This window comes from Panulirus ornatus, chromosome 9, assembly GCF_036320965.1.
Source record: "Panulirus ornatus isolate Po-2019 chromosome 9, ASM3632096v1, whole genome shotgun sequence".
NCBI lineage: Eukaryota > Metazoa > Arthropoda > Malacostraca > Decapoda > Palinuridae > Panulirus > Panulirus ornatus.
In genome coordinates this window covers 9,821,315-9,847,661 of record NC_092232.1, presented here as the reverse complement: position 1 = coordinate 9,847,661, position 26,347 = coordinate 9,821,315, and the positions used below count along the sequence as shown (strand labels likewise).

The 26,347-nt window shown below is 43.1% G+C and overlaps 1 protein-coding gene and 1 long non-coding RNA gene across 4 annotated transcripts in view; one reads left to right on the top strand and one right to left on the bottom strand.

Annotated features, from left to right (window-relative positions):
* The window catches only part of LOC139750196 (uncharacterized), a 1,037,082-nt gene that overhangs the window by 259,294 nt on the left and 751,441 nt on the right, over positions 1-26,347 (bottom strand). For both annotated transcript variants that reach the window (XR_011713101.1, XR_011713100.1), the window contains one exon: positions 5,010-5,067. This is a non-coding gene — a long non-coding RNA (uncharacterized lncRNA). Of the gene's footprint in view, positions 1-5,009; positions 5,068-26,347 lie in introns of those variants that run through there.
* Positions 1-26,347, top strand: part of LOC139750194 (uncharacterized) — a 403,260-nt gene that overhangs the window by 19,848 nt on the left and 357,065 nt on the right. The window lies entirely within an intron of this gene.

Genomic DNA, 26,347 nt, shown 5'->3' with positions numbered 1-26,347 from the left:
GTTGTACTTGTTATCTTCTCTGTTGTTTTCATTACTTACTACTTTTTCTTTTGTTTTTGTTGTACTCATTACTTTTTTTTTTTTCATCCCTTTGGTTTTTTGTTATAATGATTTATTTTGTCTGCTTTTGTTATATTTATTAATCTTTTTATTTTGATATACTTAATACTTTTTACATTTGATTTTGCTGCGGTTGCTACGTCTTTCCTTCCGTTTTTTGTCGTCAAACAAAAAAAGAAAAGTTTGAAAACCTTGTACAATGTCTTCTAGTTACAAGAATGTATATAGAAATATCTATATGGATTCTCACCATTATTTACCAGTGGTTCACTATGTAAATCTTAATGTCAGTTAAATGAAGTTAACGAAGCTAAACTCAGTCGAGATGGTTACAAACCACAAGCAAAGCTCGCCTTCTAACCACAAACAAAGCTCGCCTTCTAACCACAAACAAAGATAGCCTTCTAACCACAAACAAAGCTCGCCTTCTAACCACAAACAAAGTTCGCCTTCTAACCACAAACAAAGTTCGCCTTCTAACCACAAACAAAGCTCGCCTTCTAACCACAAACAAAGCTCGCCTTCTAACCACAAACAAAGTTCGCCTTCTAACCACAAACAAAGCTCGCCTTCTAACCACAAACAAAGCTCGCCTTCTAACCACAAACAAAGTTCGCCTTCTAACCACAAACAAAGCTCGCCTTCTAACCACAAATAAAGCTCGCCTTCTAACCACAAACAAAGCTCGCCTTCTAACCACAAATAAAGCTCGCCTAACCACAAAGAAAGCTCGCCTTCTAACCACAAACAAAGCTCGCCTTCTAACCACAAACAAAGCTCGCCTTCTAACCACAAACAAAGCTCGCCTTCTAACCACAAATAAAGCTCGCCTTCTAACCACAAACAAAGCTCGCCTTCTAACCACAAATAAAGCTCGCCTAACCACAAACAAAGCTCGCCTTCTAACCACAAACAAAGCTCGCCTTCTAACCACAAACAAAGCTCGCCTTCTAACCACAAACAAAGTTCGCCTTCTAACCACAAACAAAGCTCGCCTTCTAACCACAAACAAAGCTCGCCTTCTAACCACAAACAAAGTTCGCCTTCTAACCACAAACAAAGCTCGCCTTCTAACCACAAATAAAGCTCGCCTTCTAACCACAAACAAAGCTCGCCTTCTAACCACAAATAAAGCTCGCCTAACCACAAAGAAAGCTTGGCTTCTAACCACAAAAAAGCTCGCCTTCTAACCACAAACAAAGCTCGGCTTCATTTCCACCACAGTGTATGCATGTCCCTCCTTGCCGTGCTAACAAACCTGCCGCAGCTAACGAATCTAACAAACCTGCCGCAGTTAACGAATCTAACAAACCTGCGGCAGTTTTCAAACCAGCCGCAGATAAAAAACGCGCCGCATCAAAAAAAGCCGCCGCAGCTAACATGCCTGCCGCATCTAACATGCCTGCCGCATCTAACATGCCTGCCGCAGCTAACCTGCCTGCCGCAGCTATAACCTGCCTGCCGCAGCTATCAGAACCAGGTCGGACATCCTCCTAAATATTCACCAGATTAATTAGCCGGAATTTCTCTGTACAATTATATTTCAGTGGATTAACGAAATCCTCGCTGGGATTAATCACATTCGAAGTAAGTCCGGGCCAGTGCTTCATGCTCAACAATGTTCCTCACGAAAGAAAGAAAGAAAGAAAGAATGAATGAAACTAATTAGGACTGAATAACCCACCGTGTTAGATTCCCACTGTTAGCTAATCACGAATAACACACAAATGTTAGATCCCCCACCGTTAGCTAATCAACGCTAACAAATTCTCCCGTCGCTTCCGGACATCACTCGTTATCTACTGGCTGCACGAACAGCGAACGCGCACGGACACAAGAATCGCTATACATGATCTTAACGAACATTGGACTAAAGAAAATTTTGCGATATATATATATATATATATATATATATATATATATATATATATATATATATATATATATATATATATATATCTCCTCCGCCCGCTCACTGTGGGGCTGCAGGGTGTGCAGGCACGCCGACCGTCCACAGGCCCGTGCCCGGGAGCACCAGAGTGTGGGCGGCCTGCCTCACCCTACAGCTCTGGACCAACAGAGTGGGCGGGGGGGGTTCCTGGATGAAAAGTTCGTGAGAGACGGGTTCTGTCCCCATCACTGATCCAGCTGTACGTTGTCCATCTGCTGCTCTCCGAGGTTTCGTCAAACCATGATAAAACTACAATCAGTGTCGACGCCACACATCGGACCACCGAAACCTTTCCATGTATCTCCAAAACTGTACCATCACCTGAGAGGTAAAAGGATGATTATCCAGGGCAATTATATCCTCCAGTATAGCGAAACCCTCGTAGTCAATAACCCCCACGCCCAACTAACCAATCCAGGCCCAACTCCTAGTTATCATACACCAGACTAACAACAACAACAAGACCCAATTTAACAACAAATCCCTCATGAAGCGACACACACACACGCACACACGCCTCCCTTGAGCAGGTCGGGGGCTTCGAACCTGTCTGTGGTCGCGCTATTTTTGGGGCGCGTATTATCCTCCTCCTCCTCCGCAGGTCGACACCAGACCCGCGGTGGGCGCTTGAACTAGGCCAACACTAAGCTGGCCAGTGGTGCGCCAGTGTAGGCAATTCGCTAATTTGAACGTCCTACTTGTAATTCGCTAATTTAAACGTCCTACTTTAAACTTAACTTTTCCTTTTTTTTGGCTTTGGACGAAACGGGCGTTAATCAGCTACAACTGAATCGAGACTTTTAGTTCTTTTTTTTTCTCTTCTTTTTTTTAAACGACGTTATTTCCAGTGGCATTCTATCAGGTGGGCAGAAACGAACATTATTATTCAGTGTCCTCCTACTTCTCTGGCAGACCGTCTCACAGTTCTTGAAGTCTTGCCTAAGGATCATGTGTGACGGCGACGGAAGAGAGAGAGAGAGAGAGAGAGAGAGAGAGAGAGAGAGAGAGAGAGAGAGAGAGAGAGAGAGAGAGAATAAAAGGGTTTGATTAGATCATCTTAAGCCGTGTGATAACAGGATAAGATAAAGAAAATGATCAACTCAGTAATAGTCCAAGATAACCACACCAAGATAGCCCACTCTGTCAGGTCTGAGGTGGGTTTTACCCAGTTAATCCTAAGTCGCTGGATCAATCCAGTCCGAGAAAAGCAGAGCTGATTAATTCGTAGGGATAGGGCGAGGAGTGATTAATCAGCTAAGCTGTATAATCTACACCTGCCAGATTAATCCATATTTTCAATTTCTGATCTTTTGTGAGGCCCAGATGTAAAGTTGACCTTTACTGATTAATCCTTACGTGGAATGGTATAATAGATGAACCCATTTACACGCATTAATCAGTTATTAGACCCAGATTTCTTGACGAATCCATGCTTACAAGTCCGGATTAATTGATTAATCCTGAGAGTAATCTAGACCGCCTGATTAATCGAAAAGACGCTGCCACAGTCGTCCGATTACTTCAACACTGCCACCTTATCAACATGAACTTGATCAATCCAGGTTACCAAATCCAAATCTATTTTTATTGATAATCCAAAAATCGCTTTCCTTAACACTTCACGAACCCATCTGTCCACCCCATATTGAAAAAAAAAATAATTATTACTTAAAAAGATTGATTAATCATCTTTTTTAATCATTTTTTTTTTTTTTTTACTGTAAAACAATCTATTCTGTCGTGCAAACGCCCGTGTAAACAACGCTGAAGTGTAAAACACTCACTGCAAATTGGCGGTGAAAGGCGCGAAATTCGCCAGCTGATCCAAGTAAACAGTTCATATTAGCCCGACGCTGGTTAATCGGGGTTGATACACCATGTGGGTAATTAGCCGAAAATCTAATTAATAAACATCCTGACAAAATTTAGCGACGGGATTCACATTTTCTTTTTTTTTTTTGTCTGCTTCAGCCTCTGATTTGCGCATCGCCTTTGCGTTATCAGGAGGTAGGCAAATGATAGATGGATAGATAGATAGATAGACAGGTGATAGATATAGAGACAGATAGATATACAGCAGGTGATAGATAGAGAGATAGACGGGAGATTGGGAGAGAGTGAGAGGGAGGGAGAGAGTGGGAGGGAGCGAGGGAGGGAGAGAGGGAGGGAGGAGTGGAGTTGCGTGGTTTGTCGCCGTGGAGACGTGGGAGGGAGGGAGAGAGGGAAGGAGGAGTGGAGTTGCGTGGTTTGTCGCCGTGGAGACGTGGGTTCTGCGCGGCAGACGGGGTTCGATGATCGGGATGCGTCTGTATCAGCTGGCGGCAGACGGGTGTCGACGGAGGGGCTACCCACCTGCGGCAGACGGTAGTGGACGGAGAGACTACCCACCTGCGGCAGGTGGCAGCTAACGCAGATGCTGCCACCCTCCGGCAGATGGTAATCGAAGGACATCTTTGAATACAGAGAAATGGATGTGTGTCTGCAGATAACCCATCCTATTCTACAACTCATCTGACAGACACATCTTAGTGTGTGTGTGTGTGTGTGTGTGTGTGTGTGTGTGTGTGTGTGTGTGTGTGTGTGTGTGTGTGGGTGGGTGTGTGGGTGTGTTTGGGAGTGTGTTTCCGATGGCTGGTTCCCTCCCAAGATACGGAACGAGGCTTCGAAACCCCCCAAAAACGCCACAATTCACCGACATTTTAAGACAATCCCCTAAGTCCCTCATGAACTTAAGCCCTCGCCGTCATGCTATACCTGGAGACTCGCACATTGCAGAGCGCAGCACACAGCATCAAGTCCGGGGAATCTATCGTTGTTTAACAGAGTTACGCCGCAGTGTGTGTGAGTGTGAGTGTGTGTGTGTGTGTGTGTGTGTGTGTGTGTGTGTGTGTGTGTGTGTGTCTACCCCCGGAAGGCCAGAGGTGGTTGGAGAGGCTTCAAGAGACCAGACGTGAGTTCTAACTCCTCCACTAATGATTACGGTACGTGTTCTACTTACTGGTCTACTGCCGTCGAAGAAGCAAGTTCCTTCCTCAGGTTCCTCCCTCCCACTGTGCCTGTGGATTGAAGAAAAAAAGATACATGTATACACTTGCATGAATTACATAAGTGAGTGTGAAGCATGGTTGGTTGTACAAACATCATCACTGATGAAATACGATTATGACAACGAAGACGAAGGAATATAAACAAACGTCAGATCACAAGGTTGTTTGTGGCAGTGCAAGGTATATATATATATATATATATATATATATATATATATATATATATATATATATATATATATATATATATATATATTTTTTTTTTATACTTTGTCGCTGTCTCCCGCATTTGCGAGGTAGCGCAAGGAAACAGACAAAAGAAATGGCCCAACCCACCCCCATACACATGTATATACATACGTCCACACACGCAAATATACATACCTACACAGCTTTCCATGGTTTACCCCAGACGCTTCACATGCCTTGATTCAATCCACTGACAGCACGTCAACCCCGGTATACCACATCGCTCCAATTCACTCTATTCCTTGCCCTCCTTTCACCCTCCTGCATGTTCAGGCCCCGATCACACAAAGTCTTTTTCACTCCATCTTTCCACCTCCAATTTGGTCTCCCTCTTCTCCTTGCTCCCTCCACCTCCGACACATATATCCTCTTGGTCAATCTTTCCTCACTCATCCTCTCCATGTGCCCAAACCACTTCAAAACACCCTCTTCTGCTCTCTCAACCACGCTCTTTTTATTTCCACACATCTCTCTTACCCTTACGTTACTCACTCGATCAAACCACCTCACACCACACATTGTCCTCAAACATCTCATTTCCAGCACATCCATATATATATATATATATATATATATATATATATATATATATATATATATATATATATATATATAGAAGGCGACTAGAAGGGGAGGGAGCGGAGGGATTGGAAATCCTCCATTCCTGTATTATCATCCAAAAGAAAGAACAGTGCAAGGAGCCAAGAGAGGATATTTTTTCCCCTCTAAAGCTCTGTTATCTGTTCTTGATGCTACCTCGCTCACGTGAGAAATGGCGAGCACGTATGAAAAAATGAATACATCCAATGTGTTGGTTAAAACCACGTCTCATCTCCCGTGGCTCATGTATCATAAAACTCTCTGTATCAAGTCTATATCAGCGTCCGTCCATCAATCTGGGGTTAATCGCGGCGTATGATCTCACTAATCCTCTTGTTACACACAGTTAATCCGCGTGGGTGATTACAACCGCACTTCTAATCCGGTAAGCAAATTAGATTAGCAAGCTCTGTGGATCAGATTCGTTTCCTCCAATCGTGACACCACACTTAATCACTTTGCTCTAATCCTGACACTAAACTACCAACAATTTAACAATCGTATTTTTTCTCTTCCTAATACTTTTGTTTTCCATGTTCTATGAGTAACGTATTCTTAAATGGACATCATCGTGAACAGACCTGTGCAAGTTGGATGAGCGGTCACCCAAGCGAACCTGTGTGACATTCCTCTCGGATATTTGCCGAAATAAAAGGTTCTCTCCATCAAATCTGTGCAGAGATTATATATGATTTCTGTTCGACAAACAGATTTCAAAATCGGTAGCGGTGTGAGCGATAGCCTGATGGTTACATAACACTGACATGTTGTATTGTAACCCTAATGCCACTCTCATGTAGCTTCCAGTTTACGCTCCACGCTGGAGCAAGGTAATGTGGGATCCTATTGAGGTGGAATGGACTCGACGATTCTGTCCTCTTTCTGTCTGCTGATATCTAGATCTTATATCTTCCTGGTCTTGTGTCCAAGCTTCAGCACATCTTGTTCAGTTCTCTCAATCATTCCCATCACACCCACATCTTTCCGATCTTTAACCTGTATGGTTTAGGTCTCGCATCCGTACAGCACCGCCGGGACTATGATACCATCTGACATATCTATTCTTGACCTCACTTTCTACACATTCCTCAGTTCACCCAGGACTCGCACCCCTTACCCACCCTATGACTCACTTCAGCTCCCACAGTTCTATCCGCTGTCGTGTTCACTCCTACGTATCTTAACAGACAAAAGAAACCCTACTTTTCTCAAGGTTTTCTGGACTTAAACTCACACTTAAACCGACATGTCTTGCCCTCTGCTAAACATCACAACCATACTTTTATTCAATTCAATTCTCCTTATTCCTGTAACACACTATCCCCAACTCAGACTTGGCCAGCCTCTGAAACTTTTCTTTTGAGTCTGCAAACAGCAAGTGACTCGCTTCCCAGCCTCCCACACCCTCAACACACAGCAGACCTGCCACTCTCTCTGAGATCCTCGCACAATCTCCCCCTCATCATCCTATCTATGAACAGATTAAACAGCCATGGCGACCAGTCGCAGACTTGAAATGGAATGTCAGTAAGGTTTCTTCTTAAACGTATCTACGGTACTACTTTGAACCACTAAAGGCAAATCCTTCCCTATGTCAACAATCCTGCCGAAGACAAACTACTACTTCCTCACTCGAGGCAAAGCGTTTGCCCTACGAGTTTAGGGTCATCACAACCAGGGGAAATCAAACAAATTTTTCAGGAACATCTTTGATCGAGATTACCAAAGCCTCTGGTAATCATGAATGTTCGAGTACCTGAACCTTCTAAGCTTAATAAGTTTAACTTTTCTTGTCTAATCTAAAAAGGAATGCTTTACCGCTCCGGAAATCAACCAGGTAGCTGTGCGCTGGCCCTCTCTCCATGTTGCCTGTCAATTTTTTTCAAAAACAGCGACAAAATATTAAAGACGGGGACGCACGAGTGAACTGAAAAGAGCGAGGATTAATTCTTTAAGACCTCAAGTCGAACACCCACCATAAGAATCATAGGAGTCAGTTCGCCTTTTCTGCTGCCTCTCTGCGATACTTTCTCACCATTCGGTCATCAGAAACCAACACACCTAAAAGTCTTTTGGCTTATCTACATTTCGTATCTAAAGAGAATCCATACTGTTAACTTGTCTCCTCGTTTTAACTATCACCTCGTAAAACTCTTATCAATATCTGAATTCAATGACCACGAGGACCCTGGTGTATCTGTTGTAACATCTTTCCCTAGACTGATCCCTGCAGCACACCACTTGTTACGTCTGACCGACCACTCCGAGGCCTGACCGTTCATCACAACCCTTTCTTTACGGCCACACATCTAACACCTCTACCCAAAGATGTACAGCCCTATATATTTCATGTAACTGAACTATATATATATATATATATATATATATATATATATATATATATATATATATATATATATATATATATATATAGGGTTCCCGCAGCTTGAAGGCTTCACTCCCTTACAGGAGCAAGAAAATTATTTGACTCCATCGGAAAGAGATGATCCTAGACAAGACAATGTTACAGCTTTGACGACGAAGACTTCTCACTCACGGTGTAACCACAAGCAGGCGGAGTCCGCTAACACTTCCGCTCTCTCTCTCTCTCTCTCTCTCTCTCTCTCTCTCTCTCTCTCTCTCTCTCTCTCTCTCTCTCTCTCTCTCTCTCACCCCTTTGTCGACTGAATACATCTGAACGACACAACTATACTACTGAATAAGAATTTAAGACCCGATCACATTACAGGCAGGTCCAACATACTTCTGACATCGTGTGGGACACTGTATGCGGCCGCACTAGACCCACCCCTCCCACCCGAACCACTCTACAACTAACAGCCAAACTCCAGGTAAAAATAGAAGGCTTACCCCTGCCTCGCACTTCTGTAACCTTTACTCTCAGATCCACCACCCCCCACACAACAAATATACCTAACACTGAAAAAGAAATACACGCACTGAAATAACCAAGCACACTCTAGAAAACCGACTTCCCAACTCAGTTTTACACTCTGCACCACCTGACATCCAAGCATCAGAAACCACACTCCCTAGACAAGCACGAGTCACACTCTGCCGCTCACGGTCTGGACGTCACACATCACTACGACATTACAAACCCCGCTTCATCATACCCCAAGACCCTTCATGCCCACGATGCAACTACCATGAGGAAGACACCCAGCACTTACTGTACTACCCAGCTGCCCTACACTCTCTGACACACAGACGCACACGCAATAGCAAAACACTTTATGACCTGCGATTCCGAGTGGTGGACGTGGCCAGCTTCCTGAGTGCTGCATGAGCCTCCTAGGGAGAGAATCAAGCATGAAACGATGAACTACCTGAAAGAACTGAAGAGGATTATGGAGACTAAGTTCCGTTTTCTAAGTTCCAATACGAACACTGATACTAAATGTTTCAGTGGACGTGCAGACGAAGACGAAGTGTATACAAGAAAAGATGTGATGTACGTAGGAAGATGTCACAATGGCAGGAGTGAACGATAGTCCTGATGCGATGGAGGAGGAGGAGGAGGAGGAGGAGGAGGAGGAGGAGGAGGAGGAGTCAGGGAATGATGAAGACGAGGCCAGAAGGAAACTGTCCACGTTGGCTTCTACTCCATCGCCATTGGCACCTCCTCCAACAGGATATCACCTGAATCCATTAAAAGCACTTGTGAACGACGGTCATGCGAACAACTTCATCGACAACGAATTTAAAAAGCACTCCTGTTCCAACACTACCAGACACGTAAACAATTGTCCGAGCCAAAATAAATGGCCTCAATATTTACTGCTGAAGCCAACGGGTCTTGTCTACGAGACAAACGACAGGATACTGAATGATTAATTCAAACACCACGTCACACGTCACCACCCTGAAGACAGGCGTTGCTGGACTCGGTCCCCTTGAGCCAACACCGCTAGGGCAATGTGTACTATGAGGAAGTTACATTTACGTCAAATGACAGTCGGAAAAAACACTCCGGTCAAGGAAGTTACAGCGTCGATGGAGTCCATCCTGTCCATCCTAGCGAGTGTAGCGCAGAATAAGAGCAATATCGCTCCTGGAAAAAGGGGCTTATGTGTTTAACACGAGGACCCCTTTCCCGAAAGGGGTAGCAGATAATAACCCAGAGGGGAAAAAAAAAAAGTAAACAGGGCCAACTGAAGACGCTAAACTTTTCATGGCAATCAATGTCATTCATTATTCACCCGTAATACCGTAGTCAGCACGCTTCAAACTCCCATTAATTACAATGTGATGACCTTGACAAGCTTATCGCCAGGCTTCGCAATGCAGGTACACGAGACGGTGAACACAAGACACAGAAGCCGCACCCAACACTACACACTGACCACTCGACAGCGAGAGGAGCACAGAAATATCCTCGAACACGACGACACACACACACACGTCTATCAACACAAGGCTTAAATCATGGAAGTCATTTACAAATTACAAGTTTCCCTTAAGACATGAAAGTTGTTTTATATTATCAACTACCCTTAACCTCTAAGCACCTCACTGTCACCTCAACCAGCGAGCCAGCCTCTGCACCTGACCTCCCCCAACGGAGAGGAGAGAAACTAGACAGAGTCGCACCGTACAACCTCTGCCGTTGCCGTCTGTCTAAAATTTGTCCCCCGTGGAAATGTGGAGTTGAACCCAAGTGACGAGGCTGAACGAACGAGAATGACAAGTGACGTAAATTCATGTCTTTTATCACTGCCAAAATTTACTATCATTGCTCCCTGAAGATGCTGCTGGAGCAGAGGGGAAACATCTGTAAATAATAGAACACCGATAAGAATACTATGTTTTGTGTCGTATATAATGTACGGTGTCCAGTACAGTGCAGGAACTCTGATCTTTAACAGCAAAATGGATAAAGCAGGTTTGATCAACAGCTCTCTGCAAAGTGTAAAATAATAAAAGAAAGTATGAAACAAACACATAAACTTTATTTCTATGAATTACTATAATAATTATTACGGTTGTTTTCGAGTGCGAGTTTCAATTGGAGAGAGAGCTTGAGGAAGCGGAGTGTTTTTAAGACACCTGGCGGTGGCCATGGCTGCTAATGGAACGATAAGAAGCTGAAGTGAGTCATAGGATGAGTGGGGGGGGGGGGGGGGCGGCGGCAAGGGTTCTGGGAGCACTGAGGAACGTTAGGGGCGAAAGGTCACTAACTGAAGAGGCAAAGATGGGGGGTTTGTCGAATAGCACAGTAGTCCCGGCTAATGCATGGATGAGAGGCATACGCCCTGGATAAAGGAAAAAAATATATACGAAAGAGGGTGGATGTATTTGAAATGATGTGCCTGAGAACAATACGTGGCATAAGGAGGGTTGATCGAATAAGAAATGTTAAGCTAAGAGAGAGATGTGGTAGTAAGGGGAGTATGTATGACAGAGATGAAGAGAGTGTGCTGAAATGGTCTAGACCTAATATGGAGAAAATAAACAAGGGGATATACATGCTGGGAGTGGAGTGAACTAGGGCTAAAGCATGAAGGAAGTGGAAAGACAGAGCGAAAGATGATTTGAAGGCTCGGCGCCTGAACATGCTGGAGGGTGCAAGGCGTGCATGGGATAGAGCTACCTGGAGCGCTGTGGTACAGGGGAGGGTGCGATATGCTGTCGCACAAAACGCGGTCAGATGAGACTGAGGAAGGTCTATGGGGCCTGGTTGCTCATGTGTGTCTCTAGTGTCGGTCCATGACACATGACGGCTGCAGAGCTAACGTGAACGAATGACGCCATCTCTTCCTCTGTTCCTAGTGCCACCTAGCTAATAAGGGAAGCGATGAACAAGCATGGGAATATATATATATATATATATATATATATATATATATATATATATATATATATATATATATATATAGCAAGTGGTGTTTCCGGACTCCACTACCAGTGATAACATCGCGAACGCGACCAGTCACCCTCGTCTAGACTCCACCACTGTCAGCCAACGGAAAGGAACACACAGGATCAGCGCTCACCTTCCCTCCCCATTGGCGCTCACCTTACCCTGCTCTCTCGCACGGACCGCACCCTCGAGACAGCAAAGGCATTTCCCCTTAAAAAAAAAAAAAAAAAAAAATTGCTGCTGTGGCATAATCAACTCACATTATGAGGAAGAGGAGTGTAAGTGTTGTGTTTGTGAGTAACTACATAACATCTCTTCCCTCCACAGTAACCCCCCCCCCACACACACACACACAAGCTGCTGGCTTTCACTCATCCATGATGAGTAAATTGTGAATACCGTAAAAGACTGACTGACTCAAAACTCACTCGTCAGGAACGTAGTTGAATACAATTAGAGTGCAGGGAGAATATAAACTACAATCAAAGAAGATTACATGAAAATTACAAAAAATACAGTAGCATGAAATACGACCATTACATCCACAATACGAAATATAAAACGTAGTTGAATACAATTAGAGTGCAGGGAGAATATAAACTACAATCAAAGAAGATTATATGAAAATTACAAAAAATAGTACCATGAAATACGACCATTACATCCTCAATACGAAATATAAAACATACGGGACAATCATATGAATACGAGACGGGATACGATAAGAAATACGGAAGACCTATCAATGATAAATAACCCCCCCCCCACCCCAGACAGTACTGACCCACCAAACTACCAACAGCAACTTACAAGTACAAACTGCAGCAGCTACGATGCTGACGAGTCTCGCGCCATAAATAAATGATCGCTGCTGACGGTCTGAGAGCACATACAAGACACGTCTGACTGCTCGGAGGAGGAGGACGACACACACACACATGATGCCCATGTTTCCCGTCACACGACCAGTCGTCCTCTCGCTCATTTGTCTCCCATTCTGACCTGTGATCATCCTGGTGTTCTCACACCCCCCCCCCTCACGACTCCTTCCTGAAGGCCCCCGTAGCCCAAGGATGCGCTACACGAAGCACACCAGGGGACTGTAGGTTCCTCTGGAGTGAACATGGTCGTCAGCGCGACTGTTCTCCTAGGTTGTTTCTGATCCGTTGCGCTGTCTTTCTCTGGGTGTGAACGGGACGAGGCCAGGCTGGGTTGGGATGACGGGCTGTGAGAGAGCGGGAGTGTGTGGAGGGGACCCGGTGGTTTCTGCGGGGTCCGCTGGGTTTCTTTAATTGTGAGTCGTCAAGGGTATGAGAGGAGAGCGGGCCTGCTCACCCCTGCCATAACATGGCATTCTCATGTGCTATGAGGAATATCAGGTGTGTGTGTGTGTGTGTGAGAGAGAGAGAGAGAGAGAGAGAGAGAGAGAGAGAGAGAGAGAGAGAGAGAGAGAGAGAGAGAGAGAGAGACCGCAGCCACGCCGCCATCCCTCAGGTCACTCGTGCACTCCCTTTCCCACTAAAGGTAGGGAGGGTTGCAACCTCACCATCAGCTCGCTCCTCCACACCGGAATAGACACCACACAAAGTCCCATTCCTATCCAGCTGAGCTATTCTTGGCTGCCATATATATGGACTCCTGTGGTGTAGCGGTTAGCGTTCCAGACCGCGAGGCATTCACGGGCCCGCCCAGGGTCGAGCGCATAGGTTCGAATCCCGGTTGCGGCAGTCGGTCCGCAGTCATCCCAGCTGTTCATCCTCCCCTAGGGGTCGGTCGACAAAATGGGTACCTGCCACAGGCTAGGGTACATAGCATAACGTCTCAGCTAGCATGAAAAATATATATCTAATCATAAATCTCTTCAAACTACACATTTATTTTCTGGTAATTTCCAGTGAACATGGAAGTGTAGGTGTATATACTAAGTGTAGGTGGGAGTGTACATGGAAGTGTAGGTGTATGTACTAAGTGTAGGGTGGGAGTGTACATGGAAGTGTAGGTGTATGTATTAAGTGTAGGTGGGAGTGTACATGGAAGTGTAGGTGTATGTACTAAGTGTAGGTGGGAGTGTACATGGAAGTGTAGGTGTATGTGCTAAGTGTAGGTGGGAGTGTACATGGAAGTGTAGGTGTATGTACTAAGTGTAGGGTGGGAGTGTACATGAAAGTGTAGGTGTATGTACTAAGTGTAGGTGGGAGTGTACATGGAAGTGTAGGTGTATGTACTAAGTGTAGGTGGGAGTGTACATGGAAGTGTAGGTGTATGTGCTAAGTGTAGGTTGGAGTGTACATCGAAGTGTAGGTGTATGTCCTAAGTGTAGGTGGAAGTGTACATGGAAGTGTAGGTGTATATACTAATTGTAGGTGGGAGTGTACATGGAAGTATAGGTGTATATACTAATTGTAGGTGGGAGTGTACATGGAAGTGTAGGTGTATGTACTAAGTGTAGATGGGAGTGTACATGGAAGTGTAGGTGTATATACTAATTGTAGGTGGGAGTGTACATGGAAGTGTAGGTGTATGTACTATGTGTAGGGTGGAAGTGTACATGGAAGTGTAGGTGTATACACTAAGTGTAGGTGGGAGTGTACATGGAGGTGTAGGTGTATGTACTAAGTGTAGGTGGGAGTGTACATGAAAGTGTAAGTGTATGTACTAAGTGTAGGTGGGAGTGTACATGGAGGTGTAGGTGTATGTACTAAGTGTAGGTTGGGAGTGTACATGGAAGTGTAGGTGTATGTACTAAGTGTAGGTGGGAGTGTACATGGAAGTGTAGGTGCATATACTAAGTGTAGATGGGAGTGTACATGGAAGTGTAGGTGTATGTACTAAGTGTAGGAGGGAGTGTACACGGAAGTGTAGGTGTATGTACTAAGTGTAGGGTGGGAGTGTACACGGAAGTGTAGGTGTGTGTACTAAGTGTAGGGTGGGAGTGTACATGGAAGTGTAGGTGTATGTACTAAGTGTAGATGGGAGTGTACGTGGAGGTGTAGGTGTATGTACTAAGTGTAGGTGGGAGTGTACATGGAAGTGTAGGTGTATGTACTAAGTGTAGGTGAGAGTGTACATGGAAGTGTAGGTGCATATACTAAGTGTAGATGGGAGTGTACATGGAAGTGTAGGTGTATGTACTAAGTGTAGGAGGGAGTGTACACGGAAGTGTAGGTGTGTGTACTAAGTGTAGGAGGGAGTGTACATGGAAGTGTAGGTGCATATACTAAGTGTAGATGGGAGTGTACATGAAAGTGTAGGTGCATGTACTAAGTTTAGGTGGGAGTGTACATGGAAGTGTAGGTGTATGTACTAATTGTAGGTGGGAGTGTACATGGAAGTGTAGGTGTATGTACTAAGTGTAGATGGGAGTGTACACGGAAGTGTAGGTGTATGTACTAAGTGTAGGTGGGAGTGTACATGGAAGTGTAGGTGCATATACTAAGTGTAGGAGGGAGTGTACATGGAAGTGTAGGTGCATATACTAAGTGTAGATGGGAGTGTACATGGAAGTGTAGGTGTATGTACTAAGTGTAGGAGGGAGTGTACATGGAGGTGTAGGTGTATGTACTAAGTGTAGGGTGGGAGTTAAATGGATTCCGGGTGCAAACAGCGAGTCGTCATCTTGGACGAGACTAAGTGTATATCATCGTGTTGGTGGAGGGAAAGGAGTACTGTCTTGTGGACGAATTACTCTCTCCAAAGGTGATCATCTCCCCTGTTCGTGCGTGGAAAGCAGCCTGCAATACTACAGTGACTCACATAATGATAATAATCAATATTAATAATAATAATAATAATAATAATAATAATAATAATAATAATAATAATAATGATAATAATAACAATATTAACAACAGCTACAACATCAACAGTAATCATAAAATAATAATAATAATAATAATAATAATAATAATAATAATAATATTAACAATAATAATAATAATAATAATAATAATAATAATGATAATAATAAAGTGTACGATGACAGAGTGCTAATGAATGGTGGTGCGTGATTAAAGTGTCCAGTTTCTATGCCACAGTTGTCAAAAAGTTTTATGGGGAAACTGTGTTCGGAAACTTTTAAATGGTGAGATATATAGTATGATCATACGAGAATGTTCTTTGAGATCTTTTGATATCTTGGTGACGCGTGTGACCTCCGGCAAAACTGGGGAAGAGAGAGAAAACGGGGATAATAAGAGTTCTATTTAAACACGGCTGACCAGTTCTATGATAATCTCTTATATTGGTTACCCCTCGTATAACAAAGCCAGCACAAAAAGAAAAGCGAGCGAAACGAGCTATGTTAGCGCCGCAGGGCAGGTCTAGCAGAGGATAATAACAATAATAAGAGCTATAATAATAATAATAATGATAATAATAATAACAATAATAATAGTGATAATAACAATAACAACAACAAATAATAATAATAATGATAATAATAATAATAATAATAATAATAATAATAATAACAATAATAATAATGATAATAACTAATAATAATAATAATAATAATAATAATAATAATAATAATACTAAGGACATATGTGCATGTGAAGTAGTGTGAGGTAATGTGCTGTTGCCCGTTACTTTAGCTGTGTTGCGAGCCACATCCAACACACGGCTGATGATGTGTTCACTACATACTTTATCAAGTGGTTCCAGGGCCGAGGTGTTTCACAACACACTTTACTGTGTGTGTTTCCCCAGGACAACGCACATTACAATGTGGTACTTTACAACACACAAGGTGAAGCGTTTCCCAGGACTGTGGGACTCCACGACAGAGTCCAGTCAAATATTTACATCTTCAAACCATCGACTGCATTCCATGTTCAGTACTCAGCGACTACCACTATATATATATATATATATATATATATATATATATATATATATATATATATATATATATATATATTCTTACGAGTCCACGGGGAAATGAAACACGATCAATTCCCAAGTGCACTTTCGTGTAATAATCACGTCATCAGATACAAGAAATATAACAATCGGCTGATATACGACCAAGAGACCTAGCTAGGACGCCATTTGGTAAACAAGTGATTGTCATATATATATATATATATATATATATATATATATATATATATATATATATATATATATACTTGGGGATAGGGGAGAAAGAATACTTCCCACGTATTCCCTGCGTGTCGTAGAAGGCGACTAAAAGGGGAGGTAGCGGGGGGCTGGAAATCCTCCCCTCTCGTTTTTTTTTTTTTTTAATTTTCCTAAAGAAGGAACATAGTAGGGGGCAAGGTGAGGATATTCCCTCGAAGGCCCAGTCCTTTGTTCTTAACGCTACCTCGCTAACGCGGGAAATGGCGAATAGTATGAAAGAAAGATATAATATATATATATATATATCAGCTGTGGCATCCAGCGCTGCACAGGAAGGAAAAATGGTTTTAATGAAAAATGTTTTATATCAATTTCGGAAAAGTTTTATTTGTTTAAATAACCAGTCACTGAATAAACATTAAATTGATGCTAATCATACATTACCTGCCACTCTGTACTCCATTATAATATCAGGCCGATGTGTAGCCTATTTTGAATGAGTGAACTGAGTGACGCATTCACGGGCCCGCCCAGGATCGAGCGCGTAGGTTCGAACCCCGGCTGCGGCATTCAGTTCCACAGTCAACACCCAACTGTTCATCCACCCCTGTGGGTTGGTCGATATAACGGGTACCTGGCTAAGGCTGATATATATATATATATATATATATATATATATATATATATATATATATATATATATATAGCGTTAATCGGATGGCCTTGATCAGAGCTTCAGTTACCCATGCCGTGTCAGCTAACAAAAATAAGTGATCTATATGTAAGCAATGGCCTCTTCGTTTACATGCACCATCCAACCATCAAGTGTAATTGCACCAGAACTGCAGCCCCCCTATCCTCCACCAGGCCCTACAGACCTATCCGTCGTTCTCCCTTCATAACGCCCTGGTTCAGTCCACAGACAGCATGTCGGCCCCTGTATACCACACCGTTCCGAGTCACTCTGTATCATGCACACCTTACACCCTCCTGCATGCCCAGGTCCCGGGCGGGCACGCAAAACCTTTCTATCACTCCATCCTTCCATCTCCAGTTCGGTCGTCCATTTGTCCTCTGTCTCCTCCACTGCTGACACATGCAAACTCTTGTCAACCTCTCCTCACTCATCCTCACTGTACGTACAACTTCTTCAACTCTCTGAGCCATACTTTCGCCATACTATTTTCTTTCTTTTAACCATATCTCTCTCTTACTCCTTTTTTTTTTCTCGAGGACAATATGTATTGTGAGGGGGGGGGGGGGGGATTATCGCATGAGTGGCGAAAAAAGAAGTTCGGTGGTAAGCTGAATATGTGTGTGTGTGTGTGTGTGTGTGTGTGTGTGTGTGTGTGTGTGTGTGTGTGTGTGTGAGAGAGAGAGAGAGAGAGAGAGAGAGAGAGAGAGAGAGAGAGAGAGAGAGAGAGAGAGAGAGAGAGAGTTGAACAGTGTGTGCTGAAATGGTTTGGGCACATGGAGATGATGAGTGAGGAGAGGCTGAACCAAGAGAGCGTATGTGTCGGTCATGGAGGGGACAAGCGTGAGGAGAAGAACGAAAAGAAGGTGGAAGGATGAAGGGAAGGACGCTTTGAGGTATCGGATCATGAACGTGAGGGAGGGAGAGAGGTGAGGAGCGTAGGGAGGGACGTGCCGTTAATTGGCTGAGCCGGAGAATCAGCAGCAGTCAGAGGAAAAGGGCCTGTGGGGGACTGGCTGTGGATAAGGGGCTCTGATTTGGGTGCATTGTACACAGCAGCTAGACAGCGGATGTCACCATAGATGCTGCTGGTTCATTTGCTAGAGCGCTCATTCACCTTGGCGGAAAATGGCGATGTATATATATATATATATATATATATATATATATATATATATATATATATATATATATATGTATATATATATATATATATATATATATATATATATATATATATATATATATATATATATATATATATATGGGGAGTTAAAGAGAGGTATCCAGTCTGACCTAACTGAAAATATTACTCGAGCTGTCGGGTTATGTAAATAGCCTCACGCCATGATCCAGTACCTGTCCGTATTTATGTATGCAGACCTGGACACGAGTAATTAACACACGCACACATCGAACCTCTGGATGTATATGCACACACACACACACATACACACACAAACACACAAGTAGACGTATACAGACAAATGCTCGTGCATACATACACAAATAAGTTTAAATATATATATATATATATATATATATATATATATATATATATATATATATATATATATATATATTATTATATGTCCATCATATGTGAGTGGTGATCACTAGATCGTTAAAATGTGTTGAGTGAGAGGTGTTGAATGGTGGAATGTTGGTATAAACGATGCAAGAGTATAATAAGAGAAGGTGATAAGAGGGATGTCGTGTTACGAAACAGGTATGACGTGTGTATCATGGCGCGAGTAAAGGAAAAGTGTGAAGGTGAGTTGTGTATGACAGAAATGGTTCTTGGACACCATGAGGATGGAAGTGAGTGATAGAGAAAGTTGATGATGCAAAGAGGGGATTTATTGGAAGAAAGTTGGAGGGAGACATAGGAGAGTACGCGGGGGGGGATGGGGGGGGTGGGGAGGGATAGGAGCGGAGGACGGACGGAGGGTATAGTGGGGGGGCAAAATTGGAGATGAAAAGAATCGGAGTTGGAAAAAGATTTTATTGTCAGTGATTCGAGCGGGGCTGATGAACATAGGCGGAAATGAAGTGAGGACAATTGGGAGGGGTCGAAAGTACGAAGGAGGTGTGAATTAAGAGCGGTAATGTTTGAGGTTTACATGGGGATGAGTGAGAGAGATGACAGAGGTAGTAGGAGCCAGGAGTGAAAAGAATCCCTATGAGAGGCGTAAATGGTATGTGGATAAGGGGTTGCAGTGCTGCATGATACAAACTGGGTAACATGAAGCTGTGTAGGATGAATTTTCGTGTGTGGACGTGTGTATGTACATGTGATGGGGGAGGGGGTTGGCCATTTCTTTCGTTTTTTCTTGCGTACTCGAAACGGAGACAGCGACAAAGTATAAAAAAAAAAAAAAAAAAAAATAAAAAAAAAAATATTATATATATGAGTCGTGTTTCATTTTTCCTGTGGACTTATAGGAATATATATATATATATATATATATATATATATATATATATATATATATATATATATATATATATATATATATATATATATATCTTTCTTTTCTTTCATACTATTCGCCATTTCCCGCGATAGCGAGGTAGCGTTAAGAACAGAGGACTGGTCCTTTGAGGGAATATCCTCACCTGGCCCCCTTATATATATATATATATATATATATATATATATATACTTGTTGTTAAAGACCAATGCATATCTAACATTCACAGTTTTCCCGGTTTTTCTCACCACACGTATTGCTTCACCAGAATAAAAAAAATCGAACATAAATCTAGTGAATAATGAATATTTATTGGCTTTTTTTTTACATAAAGTTAATTCAAGCAAAGTCAAGAAAACATTCTGCTTGCTTACATATATTCTAATTCGTTTTCACTGGATATACCCGGAACCAAGAAAAAAAAAAACAAGAGAGGATCGGCTTGCATCACTGTACAACCTGACCATTACGGAGACGACGTTTAACCAACTGATCCACGAGTCTGTTACATGATGCACTGAGTTACATATGGTACAGCCTCCTGAGTGCCACCTCAGGTAAGCCCCAGTGAAAGACCACAATTTCTCAAAATTCCAAAACGTTTATTCTCCAGCTTCCCCAAAACATCTGCCCTTCCTTCACCTCTCGTGATTTTTCCCTTCCAATACGTGTAATAAAACGTCAACAACAAGAGAGCAGGGATAACACACGAATAAAACTTCTTTTAAAAAAAAAGAAAGGCGACTGATGCAATGCTCATAGTTTACACGTTTATAATTCTGTGGTATAAATGTTTCAAGGTTTCAGATACCACACTGACGTCTCCTCTCTTTTTTTTTTTACAATGGACTTCAGCCGACTGATGCTGTTATAGTTTACACGTTTATAATTCTGTGGTATAAAAGTTTCAAGGTTTCAGATACCACACTGATGTCTCCTCTCTTTTTTTACAATGGACTTCAGCCAGATCTTATTATGAAATGTAACAATTTCACGTGCGAGTGTCAGGCTTCCTGCTGATAACGGTAGGAGCCATGAGATGTATTCTATACAAATCTTTCTCGTAGTGTTACATAAATTAAAGGAAAATAACGAAAATCTACATTTACAACGATATTGTGGATATTTCGCTCTTATTTTGTTTCTCAAAAACTTGCCTCCCTTGTCTGGTCTGATGGATCGAGAGTTTGACTTCGTAAAGAAGGTAAAAAAAAAAAAGGGAGAAATTTAACTATAGTTCTATGTTATCCACGCGACGATGTGGTTCAGGAAACGTGTGCATTTCACAGAGCGCATCTTGTCTCCGTAGACTTTTGCTGAACCTCAAAATCCTCCTCCTCGATGCTTAGTAAATGACTTCAAGACAGGATACGTCTGGTTTCTGTTTTATGATAACCTGACCAATATATTGACATCACCTCCGGTGACATCAGCATAGTGATGCATGATACATCTGTCTCCTCAAGGAAGGAGACATCCCCCCACCCACCCCGTGTCTCTTCAATATATTTTTCGTTACTGGGTTCTCTATGATGATAAATATCAAGAGACTACACTTTACAAGCTGCAGAGCAACTGATGATAACAAATCATACAGTTACAGTCATGTGAGAGATCACACAGTTACAGTCATCTCCAGTCATGTGAGAGACCATAGAGTCATGGCCAGTCATGTGAGAGATCATACAGTCATGGCCAGTCATGTGAGAGATTATACAGTCAAGGCCAGTCATGTGAGAGATCATACAGTCATGGCCAGTCATGTGAGAGACCATACAGTCATGGCCAGTCATGTGAGAGATCATACAGTCATGGCCAGTCATGTGACAGATCACACAGTTACAGTCATGGCCAGTCATGTGACAGATCACACAGTTACAGTCATGGCCAGTCATGTGAGAGATCATACAGTCAAGGCCAGTCATGTGAGAGATCATACAGTCATGGCCAGTCATGTGAGAGATCATACAGTCATGGCCAGTCATGTGAGAGATCATACAGTCATGGCCAGTCATGTGAGAGATCATACAGTCATGGCCAGTCATGTGAGAGACCATACAGTCAAGGCCAGTCATGTGAGAGGTCATACAGTCATCTCGTCATGTGACAGATCACACAGTTACAGTCAAGGCCAGTCATGTGAGAGCTCATACAGTCATGGCCAGTCATGAGAGAGATCATACAGTCAAGGCCAGTCATGTGACAACAATGACAAACAACAAAACCTCTCGTCACCTAGAAAACACGTTATATTTGTTTATATCATTCAGCCACACTGGCCCCATGGTTACGTCACCGTCCCTCTGTGTGATCCTGATGTAGGAGCGGGCCACGTCCCCTGTCGGGAGGAGTGGGCCAGGTCCCCTGTCGGGAGGAACGGACCAGGTCCTCTGTTGGCAGGAGTGGACCAGGTCCTCTGTCGAGAGGAATGGACCAGGTCCCCTGTCGGGAGGAGTGGACCAGGTCCTCTGTCGGGAGGAAAGGACCAAGTCCTCTGTCGGCAGGAGTGGACCAGGTCCTCTGTCGAGAGGAATGGACTAGGTCCCCTGTCGGGAGGAAGGGACCAAGTCCTCTGTCGGCAGGAGTGGACCAGGTCCTCTGTCGGGAGGAGTGGACCAGGTCCTCTGTCGGGAGGAGTGGGCCAGGTCCTCTGTCGGCAGGAGTGGACCAGGTCCTCTGTCGGCAGGAGTGGACCAGGTCCTCTGTCGGGAGGAGTGGGCCAGGTCCCCTGTCGGGAGGAGTGGACCAGGTCCTCTGTCGGCAGAGTGGACCAGGTCCTATGTCGGGCTCTGTAACTATCAGCTCTGTGAACACATTCACTTCGTCGGTGTCCATCACTGCTACTGACAGTTCCGTTCAATACGTGTGAGGCTTGTTCCCAACCCGTCCCAACCCACCACACTGGGCGGCTCAGGGTGTACGTTCGTCGGCATTTCTCTCTCGTCGTGAGGGGCGGCGGCAGGAGCCCAGCACAGGGCCTCCTCGGAGGCTCACTCGAAGCTCTTGCTGGCGGAGGCTGACCCCAAGCCAACGCTCGAGAGTGTGGAGCAGGGAGGAACTGCTGTCCTCCTAGAATTTCGCTCCTTCTGAAGCTTTGACTTGAGACCTCAAGTGGGCAGTTCCAATTCCTCTAAGTAGAATGGTTCACCGAGCAATTAAGACATACAGGCTCGACCTCCCCTTCCACTGTATACGTTTCCCATACAATGTCCTCACACTGGAACTAACACCCGAAGTGTGTATGAACGTACACTCCTATTCTCCTGCTGTCTGTCCCCCTCCCAGCCACGTCTATCCTACCCACTGCAGGACTCCTTCTATGGTACAGATGCCGTCCCTTTCAAGAGAAGGGGTCCTCAGGCAATTACAAATGAATTGATAGGTGTTACCGACTCCTCCTGCTCGAAGTTAAACCACAAGAGAGAAAAAGAAGAGTCGCCTTTGGCGAGGTAAATGAAAGAGAGAAAAGGCATGTCAAAGAACGTCTCGCGCTGTAAAAGTCAATCATGTTCCTGTTACCGATTGTCGAACAGCCTTGAAGCTGCACGAACCAATGGAAATGAGGACCTTGGTAACACAAGAACCATTTCGGAGAGAAGCCCTGAACAAGATGTGCGTAGACGCTGGTTGAAATCTGCATGCCTAACCGCCAGCGAGATGAGAATGTTCGCGGACAGAAAAGAGTTACAACGTCGCTGAAGAACATATACTGCTGCCATGTCGGAGCCCACCACTGTATCTTGCACCTGCGAAGAGCACAGCCTTGAAGGCTACAGGCACTCCACACCAGGGGTCCTAAGATTACTTTTCATTCTTCCAACACAAACCAACTGCAGTCCATCATCGTGGACCCTGCCTCGTTGGCACAGACGAAGATACAGAAGAGGAACAACACATCCACCAGGCCCGTGTCGTCTGTGCATCGAAGTGACACAAGATGATGACCTTCGGCGTGCCTGGTCACCCCTGCTGCTGTGGCCAGACGGGATGGGTCAGGCCCCCACTCGCATCCATGTGTAACTCTACCCAAGTCTACTAGTACGTGACAAATTATCCAGCTGAAAGACAACTCTTAATCGGATAAATTGAAATTCCGTACTGGACTCTTTTTTTTTCTAGCGCTAATTTCAACAAAGCTGCTCTTGCCATCATCATTAGATGTGAAAGCAAGGTGACTGTTATTACACTCAGTTACGTGATTAAACTCCCTTACATGAAAAACGAAACGCTTTTCATTTCCAGCTCTTGACATCTCGCCATATCTCTCTCCGCTTCACCAATGTACACATTTTCTTGACAATCTTTACAATATATCATATACAAAATTGTCCTTCGTATCACATTAATATGGAAGCATGGAGTGAATAAGATTCTGAGCACTGGGGCCTGAACATGCAGGAGGGTGAAAGGCGTGCACAGGATGGAATATGGAAATCGCGAATTCAAATACATTTTCTCCTACTTTTGGCAGATCCTTGAAAGTCACTTAAAATATCAGTGATGAAGGAAGAACAAACATTTTTGTTATCATTCGTTATGAGGTAGAAATTCTATTCGTTATGAACAAAAGTTTTTAGTTATCATTCGTTATGAGGAAGAATAACACTTTTTTTTTTACCATTATCATGAACGTTATTCAAACTGCCTGAATAAACGAATAAACATTCTTCCTGCTTGCACAGAAAAAAAAAAATGCTTACTGAAAATAATCCATTCTGGATCATACAAGCCTGAAAATAAAAGCTCACTAAATCTTCTAATGTCTTCATGCAACACACAGCGGGTAACAACAGGCAGGTCCCGTCTGCCCTTCACAGCGAAGGAAACACAAACTGATCCTTCACGTGAGCACCGGGAAGGGCAAATGTCCTAAGTTACCATGCTGGATGTACATTTTCCTGGACAAAGACTACTTATTATTATTATTTTCTACGTTGAGCATGATATCTAGAATCGGAATCTAATCATATTTCCCCGAAAATGATTACATTTAAAAGATTGGTGCAGGCCGGGATGCTTTGAGACTAATTCGTCTGTGTGAGTCTATCTATCAATCTATCTACCTATTTACCTATCTATCTATCTATCTATGTCTACACACACACACACTCACACACACACACACACACACACACACACACACACACAAACACACATACACACAAAAACACACAAACACACACAATATATATATATATATATATATATATATATATATATATATATATATATATATATATATATATATATACACATATATATCGTTTTTCAGTCACCGATTTTTATTGCAACGAAAATGATCCCCGTTTTCTGTATTTAATGTAATAATTTCCGATCATTCGACCGTAAGTAAAGTCATCTTCGTTTTCTATCACAGACAAAATTACCTCCACTTCCTGCCCGCGCCGTGTACCTACCTCGCCAAACTATTTGCATTTCAATTTCACATTTTTTAATATTTTCTTATAATTAATATTTCTTTATCTAGTTCTATCTCTCTCTCTCTCTGTGTTTCGTCTTTAATGTCAATCTGGACACACTCCATTTTCTTCCTCTAACCCTATTTTTTGATATTTTCTTCCCGTTTTTCTTTTGTCTGTGTTCACGACTCCCTTATCGAAATCTGAATCCCGTTTTCCTTTCTTTTCTACACAATCGAGTGACGGATCATCACACGTTTGTGAAGTAATTCATTCGAATTACTGTTGTTCTTGTTCTTATTCTTCCTCCACAGTGAAGAACAGGACGAGAACTTCTCATTCATCATAAGTGAACATGAACAACAGAATCATAACATTTTCACTGGTGTTAAGAGAGCTTCGGCGTTCATATGAATCCCCTTTTATAGATGCTGTAAAAAAAAAGTTTTAATGGTTTATGCAAATATTAAGACGTATAGGATAAGGAAGAGATTCAGGCCTGTGATAAGAAATAAGTGTAGTAAAGAGGGGGATTAAGTGTAGTTAAGAGGGGGATTAAGTGTAGTTAAGAGGGAGATTAAGTGTAGTTAAGAGGGGGATTAAGTGTAGTTAAGAGGGGGATTAAGTGTAGTTAAGAGGGGGATTAAGTGTAGTAAAGAAGGGGATTAATTGTAATAAAGAGGGGGATTAAGTGTAGTTAAGAGGGGGATTAATTGTAATAAAGAGGGGGATTAAGTGTAGTTAAGAGGGGGATTAAGTGTAGTTAAGAGGGGGATTAAGTGTAGTTAAGAGGGGGATTAATTGTAATAAAGAGGGGGATTAAGTGTAGTTAAGAGGGGGATTAAGTGTAGTAAAGAGGGGGATTAAGTGTAGTTAAGAGGGGGAT